At 40.9% G+C, this 18898-nt stretch overlaps 1 protein-coding gene across 6 annotated transcripts in view; it reads right to left on the minus strand.

The window, feature by feature from the left end:
* The window catches only part of KCND3 (potassium voltage-gated channel subfamily D member 3), a 278646-nt gene that overhangs the window by 51506 nt on the left and 208242 nt on the right, over nt 1-18898 (minus strand). The gene's annotated exons all lie outside the window — the stretch shown is intronic.

An 18898-nucleotide genomic window follows, 5' to 3' on the forward strand; every position in this document is an offset into this window, starting at 1 on the left:
TTCTTTCAATATTCCTGATTCTCAGGTGAAGTTAATCAACAATGCATCATTTAAATCTGGTCTCACTTGTCATTACTCTGCTTAAGCAAATCCTACTTATTTCATCTTTGAGCTCTAGATGGCAACTACTAGATATCTCAGTTCTATAGTCCTGCAAGCAGACTTTGCTAGATCTGATCTACCTAGCTGTTCAGACTGCAGGCCCCTTCAGAAACTCTGCTTATTGCACATTCCTGATGATCTGCACACAAGTATGGGATAGGTATAAAAACCTATTAGAACCAAGAGTTCCGCATTGGTTATCTCCGTTAGAGATTATGTCGGTGAAGAAGGTAAACATGAGAAGTAATTGGATTACATATGGAGACTTAATAATTAAAGAAGGAGGTAAATGGAAGATAAAACCATATGAACAAGTTAAGGAATATGTTTATGACTGGTTGCATTATTTTCAAGTTAATGAAATGTTTAAAAAAGATATTAAAGAAAGTGGTTACACGGAAAAAGATTCAAAGTTTCAAACAGATATAATAAATAATGATTGTAAAATTTTGTCAAAAATGTATAAGATATTGTTAGATTGGTATACGAAAGATGAAGAAGTTAAAACGGTAATGATACAATGGGCCAGAGATTTTGGATATAATATACAATTCGATGATTGGGAAAAATTTTGGAAGGAAAATTTAAGATTTACTGCTTGTACCGCGTTAAAAGAAAACGTTATGAAAATGTTTTACAGATGGTATATCACACCGGTAAAATTAGCAAAAATGTATAAAACCTGTAATAAATGTTGGAAATGTAAAGAAAAAGAAGGAACGTTTTATCATATGTGGTGGGAATGTAAGAAAGTGAAGGGCTTCTGGGAGATGATATATAATGAGATGAAAAAAATGTTGAAGTACACATTTGTTAAAAAACCAGAAGCCCTACTTTTAGGCATTACAGGAAAGGAAATAAGAAGGAAGGATTACAAACTTTTTCAATACGCAGTTACAGCAGCAAGAATTCTACTGGCTCAGAAGTGGAAACAAGAGGAAATACCGACGAAAGAGGAATGGAGGATGAAACTAACAGATTATGCAGAACTGGACAAGTTAACAGGGAAAGTTAGATATCTTCGAGACCAAAAGTTCATCGAGGACTGGGGGAAATTTGTGGAATATCTGAAAAACACATGTGAAGTACAAACAACGCTAGTGGGGTTTAAAGAAGCACTGTAAAAACTGAGGTATATTGTTAAATGAAAAATGGATGATTGGAGGGGGGACTAATGGCAATACAGAACAGAAGAAATGCGTAAGCAAGAGTTAAATATGGATGATTGTCAGAGAAGTTGAAGTCCAAAAGTATGGAATTTGTGAAAATTTGGATTAAAATTGTATATTTATGTTAAAAAACCAATAAAAATATTATTAAAAAAAGATCTGCACACATGTTGGTTTGGGGTTGGCTGTATGCCATAATGTTTTCAATAATATTTGCACCCGCTTCATGTCCAATCTGTGCATGTGCTACATCTTCCTACTGAAATCCAGTAAGTTTTCATGCTACAAATATTTGTTTTTGTTTTTGCTTAACACACCTTTGTTGTGCTATGGTGTCCCTCTGGATGAAAAGCACTGGGGAAGCATTGGAGAACAACTAATAAAGTGGAATGATGCATAGATGGTCCAGTGTAAATCCACCACTAATGAACTATTATTGTTTCAATTACCTGTTGCAAAAAGCACCATTCTGGAGCGGCCCTTAATGATGTTTATTAATTAACTTTCCCCAAATAACAGCTTTTCTAGCAAGCTAAGCTCAAGGTGTCTAAATTAAAAATTGCAAACTAGAATAGAGCTCCAGTCTACTTTCCCATCTTGACTTGATAATATGAAGCATCACAAGGTATGATATATGTTGTTTAATTTTTAACTCACCTAGCATTTTTAATTGAAAAATTCATTGGGAGGAAGAAGGTGGGAACTTTGGGCACTGGAGCCATCAATCACAAATGGGTTTGGATATCTCCAGAAGGTAAGATCCTACTTTCACAAAGAGTCCCACAAAAGCCTAGTTTAGTTTTGCATTGTTTTTTTTAAAAAATGATATATGAAGATTTTCAGAGCTTGACAGCCTATCTGTTATGTCTGTGGCACCTCTATTGACAGATGTGTGAGACATCTTTCTCAGAGGCAATATGATGCCATAAATCTACTGTTAAACATTCTTCTACTCATCACTCTTCATCTTTGCCTGTCTGTTGCCATCACAGCTCCCCTGCCTCGGGGGACAGGACTGAGGTGCTGAGAATATCGCTGGTTTTTGTGTACTTCGCATAAAGCACACAAAAGGAAAGTGTAAAAGCTGCTTTCTTGGCCTCATTGTGCTATCTCAACCTTTCTCCGCAAACCAACTTTTTGATGATATGTAAAGACTCCCCCCCCCCCAAAGTTACAATATGATTTTGATATCATTTGACCATTCGTCTCTCTCCTTAAAGGATATTGCCTCCCACTTAATGCCAGAAATTCCATTTTTTTATGCTGCATTTTATTTATTTATTTATTTTCCCACCTGCTCCTCATGAGCTACAAGTTGCTTATGTGTGTGCCTAATACATTTCAAATAGTGAACAATAAGCACACCAACAAAAATAAAGCCAATAAAAATGCAAACTGAAACATACCATTCTACAGAAAAACAATTAAGCTGTCATAAAACCACAACAGCCAAAGGTTTCACAGCTTGAACCTTCAAAGCTGAACTCACACAAGTTTTCTACAGTCCCTAAGAAACCTGCAAAAACCACATAATCTTTAAGGTCCATCCTGTGCTAGTTCTAGGAGGGAAATTGAGTATGTCAGCCCCTTATTAGTCTTAAAATGAGGAGGGACTCATAGGCTCAGTTCATTCAGTGCTTTAAACCACAGTTAAGATTTAAGAACTTGGCCCAGCCCTACCTGAAGATGCTGAGTATTGGATTTGGGACCTTCTGCACACAAGGTCCCTATGGCTGTGCAATAAGAACACAAGTTAAAACTATTCAGAAAACTAAAACCAGCAATAAGCTAAAAACACACAGAAGCATTCTAGATGCCAGTTGATCTGGGTAAGCTTGCCTAAACAAAAATGTTTTTAGCAGGTGCCAAAAATAGTACAGTGAAGGCTCCTGCCTGATTATCAGTATCTCTCATGACGAAGGAGCAAGATGATGCTATAGGTTAACTGATGGTAGCAAATAAAAGAAAGTGAGAAGGAAGGCTATGAAGAAGACAATGGAGGTGGCTTGGTTGCAACCATCTGCTCCAGTGCTGAAAAAGCCTGCTGAGCAGTTGTATATGCCAGTTGATCTAAATGCCAATGTCCTCCAATGTAGCATTTCCCATCTTTTATAACTTGGCTCCCAAATCTTTTCTAAATGCTTAGGATCTACACACAAAAAGGGAGATGTTCTCAAAATCTGCTGTGGCTGCAGCGTCAATCTTATGTAAACCTAGATCATTGGCTAATAAATGGATGCATGCAATCTGGATTAAAAGGCTTGGGGGCTCAAAAGTATATTTAGCCCACAAGAAACAAAGCACTTGCTTCCCTGAAACCCAAAGTTTTATGCTCACGGAACTGACTGTTCCGGTTTAGTCCCTGTGAAATGCATCTCTAAACCCAAGCTAATCCCTCAGAGATTATCAGCTGTTTTAATATCTTTGCTGGCATCGCAAGTCGAGCCGTTAATCATAAATCTGCTTTAGCAGCGTTGCTCACAGAATATGTCGGCTTCCAAACACTTAGTTACATCTCTGCCTCATCTGGTGTATGCAATGGTAAAGACAATGTTTCTCTGGGTGAAAAAAAGGGGACAGTGTCCTTCCCTTCAGTGGGGAAGAACCACAGGAAAAGAGTGTCGTTGTGGGGGTTTTTCCTTAAAAAAGTTGTGTTTCTAGTCCAAACCAGTGCTGCTTCACTGCCATTTTCTGTTTTAAAACTGCGTTTCACCTTAGCAATAGCGATGGTCACACACAGCTAATGAGATTGGGCTAGGTGAGAATATTACTGAGGTCCAACAAAGCCAATTCATAGTAAAGGCAGCGCTTAATCAAAAGCCATTGCCTTCAATCTATGTTAGCTTTGTTGAATAAATCTCACTGGTGTTATTCTGTAGCCCAATCTGGTTAGCTGTGTGATAATCCTGTTGATACTTGGAAGAAGATACTTGAAAGAAAACAATGGGGGCTGAAGCTGCAGTCAATTGGGACTGCAAAGAGACTCACAATGAGGTATACTGCATGTGTTTTGGAGAGTGCAGGCAGCCATGATGTGTACTGGGCATGCCTTCTCTCCGAAGAGCCTTGGTAAAAAGATTCTGGGGGAAGGAACATGTGGCAAATCACTGAGAAAGCAGGCGTTTTATGGAATAGGAGCACGAATGATTCAACTCACAGTGTAACTGTGAGGAAGAACAATGTCAATTATTACCTTTTTAATCCCATCTTTCTTCCAAGTAGCCTTGAGCACAGTATGCATGGATTTCCCCCCTCCTTATTTCAATCCTGTGATTTAGGCAGAGAGCTTCTAACTCAAGATAATTCAAGCATCGCAGGAGAGCAAGGATTTGAGCAATCTCCCCAGACCATATTACCACAGTGAATCTCAGTGACTAATTCCAAAAAGAAATCTGTAGCAGCAAAAGGATAGATTTCACTGGTCTACAAGTAGCCACTTTATCAACGTCATAATGCATAAAGTACATAACGTTATAATAAATGAAGTACCCCACCCAATAAACACTATAATTTTTTTTATTCTGATATATAATAGGTGGTATTCAACTGTTAGTCATGACTAACTCAGATTTCACCCAGTAAATGGGTGTGTAACTTCTTACCTGCCTGTTTTCCACCTTCTGTTCAGGCATGCACACACATATATTCACACATGAGTTCTCTGTTTTATGTTTGTTTATGTTTGTGTGCAGAGGGTGTATACATGTTTGCATTGGCCATGCCCTCTTTGACCATATTCACTGCTAGTATGTGGCCCTCAGAGGGGTAGCTAACCATCAATGCAGCCCTAAGGCCCAAAGATGGGTAGGCACACCTGTGCTATATAAATATCCAAGAATATACTATTGGACCTCCAACACTTATGAATATGGGAAAAGGTGGAAAGTAAGTATGTCACCCACCTATCTGTCCTATCAATTTCTGATGAGCTAAAGATATCAAACACAAAGGCCAAACCAAGCCCTTGAAGTTTATTTAGCTGATTGGGGTTAGCTGAAAGAAAAATGCAAAGCAATGATGAAAGCCCACAGTGCATATGTGCAAGGTATCATCCTGCTCTCTTCCTTCCTCCTATATATATATCTATAGGTAGATAGATATAGTTCAAGTTTTGGAACGGCCAAGCTCAGTTGCACGTTTACCTTGTAAAATTGGCTGCCTGCCGATTAGCCCAAGGCTTAGAACATCGCGCAGGTTAGCAACAGCGTGGTCTGTTGATGCCCTTCCAAAACAAGCAAGTGAACAAACAAACATGGTAGGGAAAAAAATCCAGCCTTGAAATACTCTGAGGCTGGCTGTAGTGAATTAAAAGAGAAGAATGCCTGAGGGGGGAAAACAAACAAGCAAAAGAAAAACTCAAGGCATATGACTTTAGCCTAAGTAACCGTTACAAGCACAAGGATGTGAGAGAGGCCTGGAAATCTGATTATTGTAAGCTAGCCAGATTTGGGTATATTATATGCACTGCTTCATTCAGAGGAAAACAATGATAGCAGAAGAACTTTGGGGCAGAAGTCCAAGGCCCAACTCAGCAGAAAGATATACCGGTAATATTCTCTCATTGGGCTCCAAGGGTGTAGTGAATCACTCAAGTGCCCATTCCTGAGGCCAACAGTCCGCAAAGACAAGGAGAGTAGTAAACAAATTCAATTTTATTAACCTTAAACTTGGAAACCCTAAATGGCTTGGGACAAGGTTCTCTGAAAAATGGCCTTTCCTCACATATACCTACCTAAAGCTTAAGGTTGTCTTCAGAGGCCCTCTCTGAAACAGGTTTTAGGGAGAGATCTTCCTGGATGCTGAAACCCTGGTTGTGGAATAGCCTCATCAGAGAGGCTTTTTGTGGCTTTTTTTGAAGTCTGGTGAAGATTATTTTTGTGATTTGTGGTTTTCAAATCTGGGCTCAGTACCTGGTGCATAATTTGTTGTATTTTTAAAATGCTAAACTTTTATTTCCTGGCTGGTTAAACAGTTTTTGTGCTGCCATTTATTCATTTTGTTCTTATATTTTAATATTGTCTTTTATTCTTTTATTTATTGGGAGCTGACAGAGAACATATTACTGGACAATCTATATAAATACAGTAACTGAAGGAAACAAGCACATAAAAGAAGCAAGTTATTCAGCAATGCTAACTTTGAAGAATTGTTGGTATTTCCCCCTGCTCTGATTTATGCCTATCATTTGCAAAGTTCAGAATAGTGTACATGATGTTATCCTTACAACAACCTTGTGAGCTAAAGCTGCCTGCACACCATACAGTTAAAGCATATTTAAATAAAAGCAGGCAATGCCCTCCAAAGAATCATGGGAACTGTAGTTTGTTAACAATGCTGGGTGTGAGTGGTAAACTACAATTCCCACATTTCTCTCTGGGAAAACATGGGAACTGAAAGTGTTTTAAATGTATGGTGTGTACGTAGCCACAGATTAGGCTGAAAGATTGTGACTGGGAAAAGTCACCCAAGGAATTAAGAAGCTGAACAGGGATTTGAATCAGCAGGGATTTGAACGCAGATCTCCCCAGCCCTTGTCCAGCATTTGCTAATTATTATATTACACTCAGTATAAGCTTTATTGCAGGTAGAATTTCTGGTTGCAACAACAACCATAAAATCATTTGTACTATGCATTCTTCATTTTTCAGTGTCAGGCCTCAAATTTACTCTAATCACCTGAAAAAGAGCTTATGCTGCAATTTTCGATTAAAACCTTACACTTCCTACGAAGATGAGAACTTTGTGAGAATGATTTTGTAGTATCAGAATTAGCTAGTCTGTAAATTCAATCAGCTGTGGAGGATCCCTGCTGTCCCTGCCAGAAAGAAGGGTTGTGCCAAATTAAATGAGTCTTTTCAAATGTCTTTAGTGCACCAAATCCTTTCATTTCATGACATCCAACTACAGCAATAAAGATGCTCTGTATTGAACCAACACAGGGGCCTTTGCAATCAGTCTGAACAATGGCATTTCTTTGCTTGCTTCCAAACTCCCCAACCTCCTTCATTCCCCTCTCCTGTTAGATGAGCAGGGCTAAAGAGGATATACAGTCATTCCTTTGAGAAGCACGGTCCCAGTACTGAGAAGACCAATGGAACTAACAAATGGGATTTGTTGAACCTAATAGAATCTTTCTGCTTCAATGAGGCACTTCTACCTGGCTTTTTTTTTAAAGAAAAAGAAGGACAATCTAAGCAGTACAAAGGCCAAGACATGTGTCAGTGTCACTGGGGAGAATGAGACGTAAAATCTATTGTGCCACTTGGAGAGTGGGGGTGGATACTGCTTGGAAACAACTCTGTTGACAGATTCTTCGCTCAGTTCCTTCTCTTTCTTCATCACTTTGGACACAAATGACTTATTAGGCTTTCCTCTTGTACAAACTGCTAGAGGGCGAGGCCGGTGTCTTAGTGGAAGTAGATTCAGCTGGGCTCCCAACTGAAAGTGTGTTACCCTGTTTAGGGAAGCTTTTAATACTGGATGAATCATTGTATTTTAATATTCTGCTGGAAGCCGCCCAGAGTAGCTGGGGAAAACCAGCCAGATGGGTAGGGTATTAAAAAAATTATTATTATTATTATTATTATTATTATTATTATTATTATTATTATTATTATCACCCCCTCTCCCCCACCTCCCCAAGTACAGTCAAACCTCGGTTGTTGAACGTAATCCATTCCAGAAGCCTGTTTGGCTTCCGAAACATTTGACAACTGAGGCGTGGCTTCCAATTGGTTGCAGGAGCTTCCTACACTCAAGCGGAAGCCGCGTCAGACGTTTGGCTTCCGAAAAATGTTTACTTCCGGGTTTTCGGCATTCAGGAGTCAAAACATTCTAAACGTAGCTGTTCGGGAACCGAGGTTTGACTGTATTGAACTTAAAAACCTTGTGCCTTAGCAAGGGTGTGAGCCTGTGGCTTGCAGGCAAGGGTAAGCAGATATCTGGATCTCCTGCTGAGGGTCATTCAAAGTCCTTGTGCCATTTGTGCATGCCACCCCCTCCCCTACACAGCTACACAGTTTCCAGACTGGAGCATTAACACATCAGATTCTCCCCACATTCACGTCAAGGCAATCCCTCCCTCCCTTTCCCTTCTTTCTAATCATGAACTTGCAGGCATCATACCTTGCACCTGACAGACAAATAGATTATGGTAAAGAACTTTCGGTTGGTACAACCATGAAAAACATGGTGTGGAAAAAACAGTGAATCAGCTCCGGTGATTATTATGCAAGATTCTTAGGCCAGAGTTTTGAAGGCTGCCAGCATGCTTTTAGGTCCACTTTATGCTTCTTGTCATTGCCTTATCAAATCTTCAGGCCCTTAATATCTGAAGGACCACTTTCTTTCTGAACATCCTTGAGAGATACTCAGAATAGCGCTCAGATGCATCAATTCAGAAAATGTGACTTGTGTCAAACTTCAAAAGCACATGAGGAGTTATTTTCTGTTGTAGTTATAAGCTACAGCTACTTTTTACTCTGCACATATTTTTAGAGATCCTTCACAAAAGCACCTGTGAAGAGTAGAAGACAATGTTTCCAGGACTGTCCCCCTCACAGCATAGAGGATAGGAGTGATGTTGCTGTTTACTCTTCAGCTCTAAAGAGCAGGCAAAGGAGTTTTCTTCTAATCACTGAGTTCAGTAGAGGTGTTTTTTTTTAAAAAAAAACCAAAACCACCTCCTGCTTCTTGGAATTGCTCTCCAAAGGAGAAGGTGGAGGGTTTCCCCCCTCTCCATCTCAGCACTGAGCATCACGGTATTGCGATTGGGAGACAAAATTTCCTGCTCTGTAATGATTGCTCTCTAAAGAGTAGCCAGAGCACTTTATCTCCCAATCTCAGAGCTGAGATTGGGAGGCGGGGCTGTTGGGCAACTTTCTACAGCTTGCTGAGCCAGATCTGGCCTGCAGCCCACTAGTTAACTACGATGAGATTCTGGAAGTTTACCGTCTTCCGAAGCTTGTTTGAAACAGAGCCTCATTGTATTGCAGAGTCAATGCAAGACTTATTTCTCAAGGCTTGCTTGCCTTTCATAAGAGGAGGGCTGGTGTTGTTCCTTCTGTTTTTAGTTGTATATGGGTTTATTGTAATACACTGTTGCTGGATGTTATAATTTTAATGTCCTTTTTTAAAAAAATTGGTACACCATCTTGAGGCTTGGACACACATTGCTGCACAGAATCAAATCAAATCAATCAATAAAAAGTGCTTAGAGGTGTAGCAACTATGTCAAACAAATTAGTGCTCATCTTATTTCACTCACTGACAAATATAAACACTGAATTATATCTGCTAATTTTGCAATGCATTCCATATATTTTCTCTCATTTATTCAGTTAGAATCTGCTATTTAATATTCATGAAAGTAATCACTATTGGATGGCTATTCATTTTTCACTGTCAGTCATATTATTTGATTATGAATTCTCAAATAAGTCAGTTTTCCATAATTATATACCTGCTCATGTAGGATTCAGCCTCAATAAAGTTGTATGTGCTTAACCAAACCACTGAACGCTTTGAGTTCAATGAGGCCTAAGTATGATCATTTCCTTCATTTCCTGGATTTGGTTCCTTGTATTTTCTTCCTTATCTGTTAATTTCTTCCTTAGTTCAAAACTTAGGTAATTGTCTGGTTACTGCAATGCTACAATCAATGGATTTCTTCAGCGTCAAAAAAAAATTGGTTTCAGTAAATCTCTGATTTACAAAACCAAAATGATTAGATTGTATGAATGCTGCTTAAGATGTTGAGTTTGAACTGACTTCAATAAAAATTGTAGTAATGAACACAGTTGCAAATTAATGAAACAAGTTTAGCTTTGCAATGCTTCCAAATTAAGGGGATTAAATGAAGCCAAAGAGTGTGTCTGAACACTTGCATTGGTACAAGTCTGAATTTGAAGATTAATTAAAGGAAACCAATCCTTCTAGCTTGGTTCAGCAATATTATGACTTCATTCATTCATTTCTAATTGCTATTGGGTGCCTTTGCACTCACATTGTACTGCCAGTTTGCAGCTTAAACTGGTCTGTCATTGGCCTTTCTGACTCTAGTGCTGTAGGTCATACTTGGGAAAGAGCTGGGGCTAGAGTATATGCTTTGTATGAAAAAGCTCCCAGGTACAATCCCTAGCCTTTCAAGGTAGTGTTAGGAAACTCTCAAGTCTGAAACCCTGGACAACCACGGAAAGTCAGTATAAACATTAGTGAGCTACAGGGACCAACAGTCTGATTCTGTATTAGGCACATTCCTATGTTCCTACAAGTTGTAGGTGGCTGTACAAGTTCTAGAATTCAAAATAAGGGCTGAAGCTATCATATGGAGTGCTGGAAGGCTAAAAATGGTCATCCATGGCAAATATTTTCAGCATCATGGTGCTCTACGTCATTTGCCAAGAAACCTTCAGAGACGCGAAGCACGGAAGTCTCACAACTTACCTAGGTCATGGCCCATGATGATTTATAAACTTTGTGGTCGGGGTATGGATTGCTCAATGCAAGAATTGTTTTGTGGTCTCCCCATGAGTTTTATGACATCCTTCTGTTAGGCCTTAATTGTTTTTGTTCTCCTAGAGAATCTTTCCCCAACCTGGTGCCCTTCAGGTGTTTTGCACCACAACGTACACCATCCCTGACGATTGTCAGTGCTGGCAGGGGTTGATAATGCATTGTAGTCCAAAATATCTGGAGGGCCCCAGGTTGAGTAAGATAGAAATAGGTGGGTAGAGCTGCCCTTTTTTTAAAAAGGCAGAATCCTGTATTTTTATTAATCAAGACACAAAAAGGGAGCCATTTGGAGGGAGGGGATGATTTTGCCCACCCCCTGTGTTCCAAATCACATATGACTGTTCTTCAGAGCCACCTATATTTCTTATCTCTTGTTACTATGCAGTATTAAAAAGCACTCCACAGTGCTGCCATTTTTGCAGCTTAGCCTTATATTTCCAAATGTAAAGCTCTGGATATGGCTCTGAATCTGGTCCTCCTGCTGGAATCTCTTTGTGATCCCCTTTCCTTTGAAACCTGAAATGGTACTTTTATGCCTCTGAAGATGAGCAATCAGCAATGCTTTCTTTTTGATGTAGGAGCAAAGCAAAGAGGAACGCGGGTAGTTTAATTCTCACTGAGTGGTCAGTGCACAAAGATTCAGAAGGACATCACTTCTGAGTCTGATGGGCTCCTGTTTAAGAGTGCAGGTACTGTTGTATTTTATCCTGTTATTTATTCTCATTATAAAATCTGAAATAAAAACATTTATTAAAAAAGAACGTAGGTAGGTACAAACAGATCAATGCAGCAAAGTGTTAATAGCCCAGTAGCGTATTGGTTAGAGCGTTGTAGTAGGATCTGGGAGACAGGGGTTCAAATCCTCACCCAGCCAGGAAACTAACTGGGTGACCTTGGGCCAGTCGCTTGCTCTCAGCCTAACCTACCTCACAGGGTCATTGTAATGACAAAATGTTGAGGGATCATACTGTGTACACCACCTTGAGCTCCTTGGAGGAAATATGGAATATAAATATAATAAAACACGCAAACAAAAAATGTGGAAATGTCAATTATCAGATCATCCCTGATTATTTAGCTGGTTCTAGATGATGAAGTTCAGGATTATCAAAAACTGGACCTCATGGGATTTTTTAATCCCATGAGCATCCCATGCCATCTTAATATAGAATAATAGGATTGAAGAGTTGGAAGGGGCACGAGGGTCATCTAGTCCAACAACCTGCAATGCAGGAATCTTTTGCCCAATGTGGGGCTCAAACCCACAGCCCTGAGATTAAGAGCCTAATGCTCTACCGACTGAGCTATACGTTCCCATCAGTGTGTGCTCTTTCTTGTATCTTTAACAGTCTTACAACATTGGGCACATGAAAATTGCTTACCTATTTAAACTTAATACAACTTTACTAATTCAGCAATTTACCTAGCACTGGGAGAATTAGAAATTCAAATGTGATGAGAAAACACACCGTGCTTGTGTTTATGTGTGTGTCAACAACGCTAAGCTGATAAGAGCAGCAATCAATCATGTTGGCATTGAAGTTAACAGCGCTCTTCAAAACAGATCAACCATCAGGAAAAAGGAAAACAAAACTTTCACCAATTGTTTTGGACAAAGGGCTTACAGTGCCACCCAAACCCAAGATCTTTCCAGATGAGTGAGTTTGGAAGAGGTTTAGGATTGCCATATTTTGAAGAGCAAAAAAGAAGATATGAACATTTGCCGACTTCTACTTCCAAAGCAACTACTCTATTCTGAACTTAAAAATGGAAAGCGTAATCCTGGTGGTCAACAAAAGAGGTTTAAAGACTGTCTCAAGGCAAATCTAAAAAAAAATGTAATATAAATACCGACAACAGGGAAACACTGGCCTGTGAGTGCTCCAGTTGGAGAACAGCCTTTACCAAAGGTGTCATAGGCTTTGAATACACTCAAATTCAGGATGCAAGGGAGCAACGTGCTAAGAGGAAGGCATGTTTGGCAAATCCACACTGTGATCAACTCTCGCCAATGTCCCCACTGTGGAAGGACGTGTGGATCCAGAATTGGCCTCCACAGCCACTTACGGATTCATTGTTAAAACCGTGTTTATGGAAGACAAACTTACTCGGCTACAAGTGATCGCCAAAGAAGAAGAAGACTTTTAGCTATGGATCGCTATGCTTACTCTCATTTTACATACCTATGAAAAAGAGAACATGCCCTGTAAAAAGAGGGCATATGGCAACTTGAGCTGCCTCAGCTGATTCAGACCCTGCTGGCATGACTCCCATATCGAGACTCAGCTGGAGATCTGCCAGAGTAAGTCGTTCATGCTGGCTCAGCTGGCATAACTTAAGATGGCGCAACTGAAGTCAGGCTAAATCCTCAAAATGGCCATTGCGGACAGCATGGTAGGTCAGGTCAAGGAGAGACATAAACCCGTTTCTTTCAGCTCAGTGACATAAGCTGGCAACTTTTGCCCTCACTGGCAAAAAGGGTTGTGCAAGTCAAAATCTATTCTAAAGGCTTGTTTCCCATCTTTCATACTCAGGCTGGCTAAGCCAGCCATAGCCATGCCCCTGGATAGAGTTTGGAATACAATGGTATCTCGGGTTACATACACTTCAGGTTACATACGCTTCAGGTTACAGACTCTGCTAACCCAGAAATATTACCTCGGGTTAAGAACTTTGCTTCAGGATAAGAACAGAAATCGTGCAGCGGTGGCGCAGCAGCAGTGGGAAGCCCCATTAGCTAAAGTGGTGCTTCAGGTTAAGAACAGTTTCAGGTTAAGAACAGACCTCCAGAACGAATTAAGTTCTTAACCCGAGGTACCACTGTAAGCTGGCTTACCTTAAACCAGCATAAATGCTGCTGGCTTCCTATATTTAGGATTACTTTGTCTGTATTTTTTTTTTGGGGTGGGACGACATTATTTGTTTCATTGAGTACTAGAATGAGCCTTGGGGAATATTTGGAGATGCTCATTGCCTATGAAATGGTCCTAAAGTCCTTCATTTCCTCCTACTGATTGAAAAAGAAAACCCCCAACCACCTCCAAATCAGCCACTCTGCATTAGATAAGCACAAAGGATCTATTCACCAGTATGTGATGTGTAGAAATAGTATATAACAAATAGATAAAATAATGCAACTGACACAACTGTATGCGGATATCAGTGTGCTTTAACAAATGGGACTAAAGCTGTCAGCAGGAATGGAAGAGAAAATTGCATCTGGAATGCTGACTGTCTCCAAAATTTGTTGCAACAGTTCCTACTCCTGATCCAAAAATCTTGGAGCACCAAAACGGACTGTTATACACTGGACAAGGCGAACCACAGATTTTAGGAGATCACAATAACATCACTTAGGGAATTACAGTATGTCTATAATGAAAATCACAGTGATTTGCAAGATTATTTAAGTAAGCAGAAGAATGCCATCATATTTTAAAAGTGTTTCTGTTCAGATTATGTGTGATCACAAGTGCTATATTAAGTAGGTGAAGTGCTATTTCTGTTAAATGAGAGGTCTGGAAGTGTGAACGTTGCTGCTGCTTATGAGCACAATAGGTATTTGAATGTTCTGGTAGGTCATGGATCTGGGGTGTTAACTGGATAGAATTTCGTTGCATTTTATGCTGTTTTAAGCTTTGAAAGCATGTACACAATGCACTCAGGTGAGAATGGATGTGGGTCTGTTTTTCTAATGTCAGATTTCTTGCAAAACATTACATTGTTCATTGGTAAGATGAACCAGGTTAATTCAATACCCATTGGAGCTTCAATTTACCCAACAGTGAGTGAGAGTTCAGACTGAATTGTTCAATCAGGAAACATTTTATATGTAATTTTATTTGTAATTTATTTGTAATTTATATGGGAGTACTGTGGAAAAGTGCTGGAATCAGAGTACAAAAAGCACAATCCAGTCTTCACTAGACGAAATCCAGGAATAATATTCAAAGAAAATGTGTGTGCAGGATAAAAACTCTCAGAACTACTTGAGCTGAAGAACTTTCCTCTGTACTTGAGGTACTGTAGATTTATGTCCTTTCTTCATGCTGTGAGATTTTTATACTGTAAACTGCCTTGTGATCTTCAGATGAAGGGTAGTATATAAATTTAATCAATAATAATATTAATGTAAGATGTAGCAGAGATGTATGCATTAGGAAATAAAGCTCTAATGATAATATGCTAATGCTTATCATGACAGCAGACTTCAGCACCATGACTTGCATGCGCAAATGGCCCATCACAGACTAAACGCCACAGGTACAGCTCATCTAAATCAAGCCTGAATGCAGCTAGCCAGGCATAGGCAAACTCAGCCCTCCAGATGTTTTGGGACTACAGTTCCCATCACCCCTGACCACTGGTCCTGTTAGCTAGGGATCATGGGAGTTGTAGTCCCAAAACATCTGGAGGGCCGAGTTTGCCTATGCCTGAGCTAGACATATCCACATAAGGGATGAGAAAACAGTGGCCCTCCAAAATATTTGGGATCCAACTCCCAACAGCCCCAGTCAATGTGGCCAATGGCCAAGAATGATGGCGCCAGTGGTCCACAACAAATGGAGGGCTAAAGGCCCCCTGCCCCTGTTGTAAAAACAAATAAACAATTGTTTGATCCCTAGATGTCCATTCATTTCATGGAAGACTTTTACCTCTACTGTCGACTTTTACCTTCTACTGTCGACAAGCAAAAGGAAGTGAGGGGCTGAAATAAACAGGATCTGTTCTGTTTCTTGGGATGCTGAGGGTGTACGTTTTGCCTTAGTCGCCCATCCTAGTCTTCTGTCATTGCCATCAACATACAATTATCATCCAGAGCCCCACTGTTACATAAGAAAAGCTTGATGTTGTATTATATATTTATTCATTAAATTTGTATATTTCATCTGAAGATCATATGGCATTTCACAACATAAAAATGCAACATGAGAACACAAAATAGAAAATAAAACAAAACTAACCAATAATACCCCCTCCCACAAACACATCAAAAAGGACAGAGATCAGTCAATGGCCTGGTTATAGAGAAATGTTTTTGCCTGGCAACTAAAGATATGTCATGAAGGTGCCAGGTGAACCTCCCTGTGGAGAGCATGCCTGCCACAACTTGGAAGCCACTGCAGAAAAGGCCTATTCATGTTTCCACCTTCCAGACCTCTTGTGAAGAAGGCTCATGAAGATGGGTCTCAGATGATGATTGCAGGGTCTGAGTTGGTTCATATGGGGAGAGGCAGTCCTTGAAATATTGTGGTCCTGAGCCATTTAAGGCTTTATGGGTCAAAACCAGCACTTTGAATTGGTCCTGGAAGCTAATTGGATGCCAGTGCACTCAGGCCAGGATTGATGTCATATGCTCAAATCATCTTGTCCCACTGAGCAACCTGGCCACCGGATTCTTCACCTGCTGAAGTTTCTGAATCGTCTTCAGAGCCAGCCCTACATAAAACGTGTTGCAGTAATCTAGTAAGTAGTACAAGTAAGTTGTATCCAGTGTAGTGCCAAGTAACTCCCCCATCAGGAGCTTCCCACTTCTCCCATTATGTGTGCCCCACAGCCTCACCAGATCTGCTCTAGAATGTTGAGGGAAAGCCCAGATCAAATTTTGGTGGCACATGTGGGGAGGAGAAGGGGGAAAATCCCACTGTGCAAGTGTGAAGATCAGACATTTACTTAGTACAGTACTACATTAGATACAAGCATTAAGTGTGTCTTCACCTGGTCAGTACAGTGGTACCTTGGAACTCGAATGGCTTGGTTCCTGAACAAATCAGCTCCTGAATGCTGCAAACCTGGAAGTAAGTGTTCCGGTTTGCAAATGTTTTTCAGAAGCTTAGTGTCCGATGCAGCTTCCACTTGAGTGCAGGAATCTCCTGCAGCTGATTGGAAGTCACGCCTTGGTTTTCGAACATTTTCAGGAGTCGAACGGACTCTGGAACAGATTAAGTTTGAGAACCAAGGTACCACTGTATATGGATGGGGACATGGCCTGGAACTCCTAAGCCACGTAAGCTGCTCTTTCTAAAGAAAGAGTAGGATATGAGTGGAATAAATAAAATAATGGCTGCTAGAAGGCCCCATTTAAAATCCAAAGCTTTTTTTTTTTTAACTCACATCAGGCGGTGAGTGAGATGCAAGGAAGCAGGCTCATGTTTTATTTATTTCCCCTTCTCTTACAGCTCCGTCATTTCCATTTGCTGTTTCCTTTTTGTGTTTATAAACTACATATTTAATAATAGATTGCTCCTCATTCTTTGTTGCGGGGAAAAAACAACAACAGCATCAGCTCATTATGGCTTGTGTCGCTCCACCTGTCACTTGGACTTACCATCAGGCACCGTGATGTGCAATAGCTTTGCTTTAGCCTTTTCTAGGAAAGACAAGGAGGTGCTGAGGTGCTATTAGAGCTAATTAGAAGAAAGTCAATTACCAGAGATTTTCCCCCAGAGGATTAAAAATGCTAGACAGTTGCATCAGCTGCCTTTTGTTTTATTTTCAGTTTTACTGTGAATATTATTTAATGTTCACTCCTGCCGGGGGGGAAAAAAAGAGCTTTTGTAGACCTTTGGAGTTATCAGTGTTTACCAACTAGGTTTTTTTGTTTTTTTAAAAGTTTGATATTGTCTTCAAAGTATAGCGAGTGGGCAGGGACAGGAACACTACTAAACCCTGTATGTCAACAGAATGGACCAGCCCTACTATTGGACAGAATGAGGTGACTGTCTCAGGCTGCTGATGCAGAAGGCAGCCATGGCTCCTGAGCTATTTGGCAATTCCCTTCTGTTGGAGAGCAGAGATGTGTAAGCAACATGGCCTGTCCTGCATCCTCTCAGGTAGCCTACAGCTAAGGTGGAAGATGCTATCCCAGTGGTGAAGCAAGAGTCAACTGCCAGTAGGGCTGGCTTGTGTATGTGAGAAGAGAAGCTGGGGGAACTGTCTTCAGGCAGCAAATTGTTTTGGGTGGGCCTTGAACAAAATGTTAGGTTTGTATTATGGCTACATGCCCAAAATGACTGCTCCCCTTCAGCCCCGTGAAAAGATAGGCTTCTTTCGAGCTCAAGAGCCAATAATGAAAGACCATCCAGGAAAGGAATAGGGCATGAGATGCATGGCCTAGGGCTGATGCCCCCCCCAATGGCAGGTAGGCCTACCAAGGTCTGCTCATGGAGGACAGGGCTCACCAGAGACCCCTTCAAGCCTGGAGCCATCCTGATTGCAGCACTAAGACATGGGTCACATGCATGAGTTTTAACTTATTTTAGTCTATTCTATTGTGGTTGTAATTTTATGTATGTTTTAAATTATGGTGGTATGGTTTTCAGCGATCATTTTATGGGCATTTTTTGTGAACTGCTTTGAAGTTTTCTATAATCTACTGGTATATACAATAAATGTTATGAAAATCCATCAATCCATCAATCTTTATTCTCCTATTATACACCAATCCACACAGCTCTCTAAACCAGTTCTCTCAAACCATGACTATATCTCCTCATCTACAGAACTCCATCCAATGTATGGTAGTAAAATTGCCGCTACTGATAATCAGAGGTACGGGTTGCAGATGTTCTTGCCTATAGCCCTTGCACAAGTAAATGCCATAAGTGGGCGTTACAGCTGACAGTTAGGTTCATACCTCCACTTTGTCACCTGTTAGAACCAGGGGCATAGCAAGGGGGTGCGGTAGGTGTGGTCCACCCCGGGTGTCCCTACTAAGGGGGGTGACAAAATGGTGGGCAGCACTCACCACGGGGCCTGCAGTGTGCCCGAGCCACGCATCTCTCCTGGGAGTGACGCGGTGGCTTGAGCGCCCGCAGGCTCCACGCTGCCCCAAATAGTCAGCCCATTGCCTCCTTCTCAGGTGTAGGGTGGCTGAGTGGGAGGAGGCAGGCAGACTCCTCGGAGGCCCCACGGTGCCCCCGTGGGTGGCTGACCCCACCTCTGGGCGCAGGGCACACGCGCCGCCCCAGGTGCCCGATTGGCTTGCTCCGCCGCTGGTTAGAACTAGTTCACAAAATTAGGTTCATCACATGATTTCATATCACCTGACTACACAACACTCAGGAACTGACTGTGTGAACAGCCTCCACTGAAAGGCATTACATCTGACACAA

This window comes from Podarcis filfolensis (genome assembly GCF_964270895.1).
Source record: "Podarcis filfolensis genome assembly, chromosome: 6".
NCBI classification, from domain to species: domain Eukaryota; kingdom Metazoa; phylum Chordata; class Lepidosauria; order Squamata; family Lacertidae; genus Podarcis; species Podarcis filfolensis.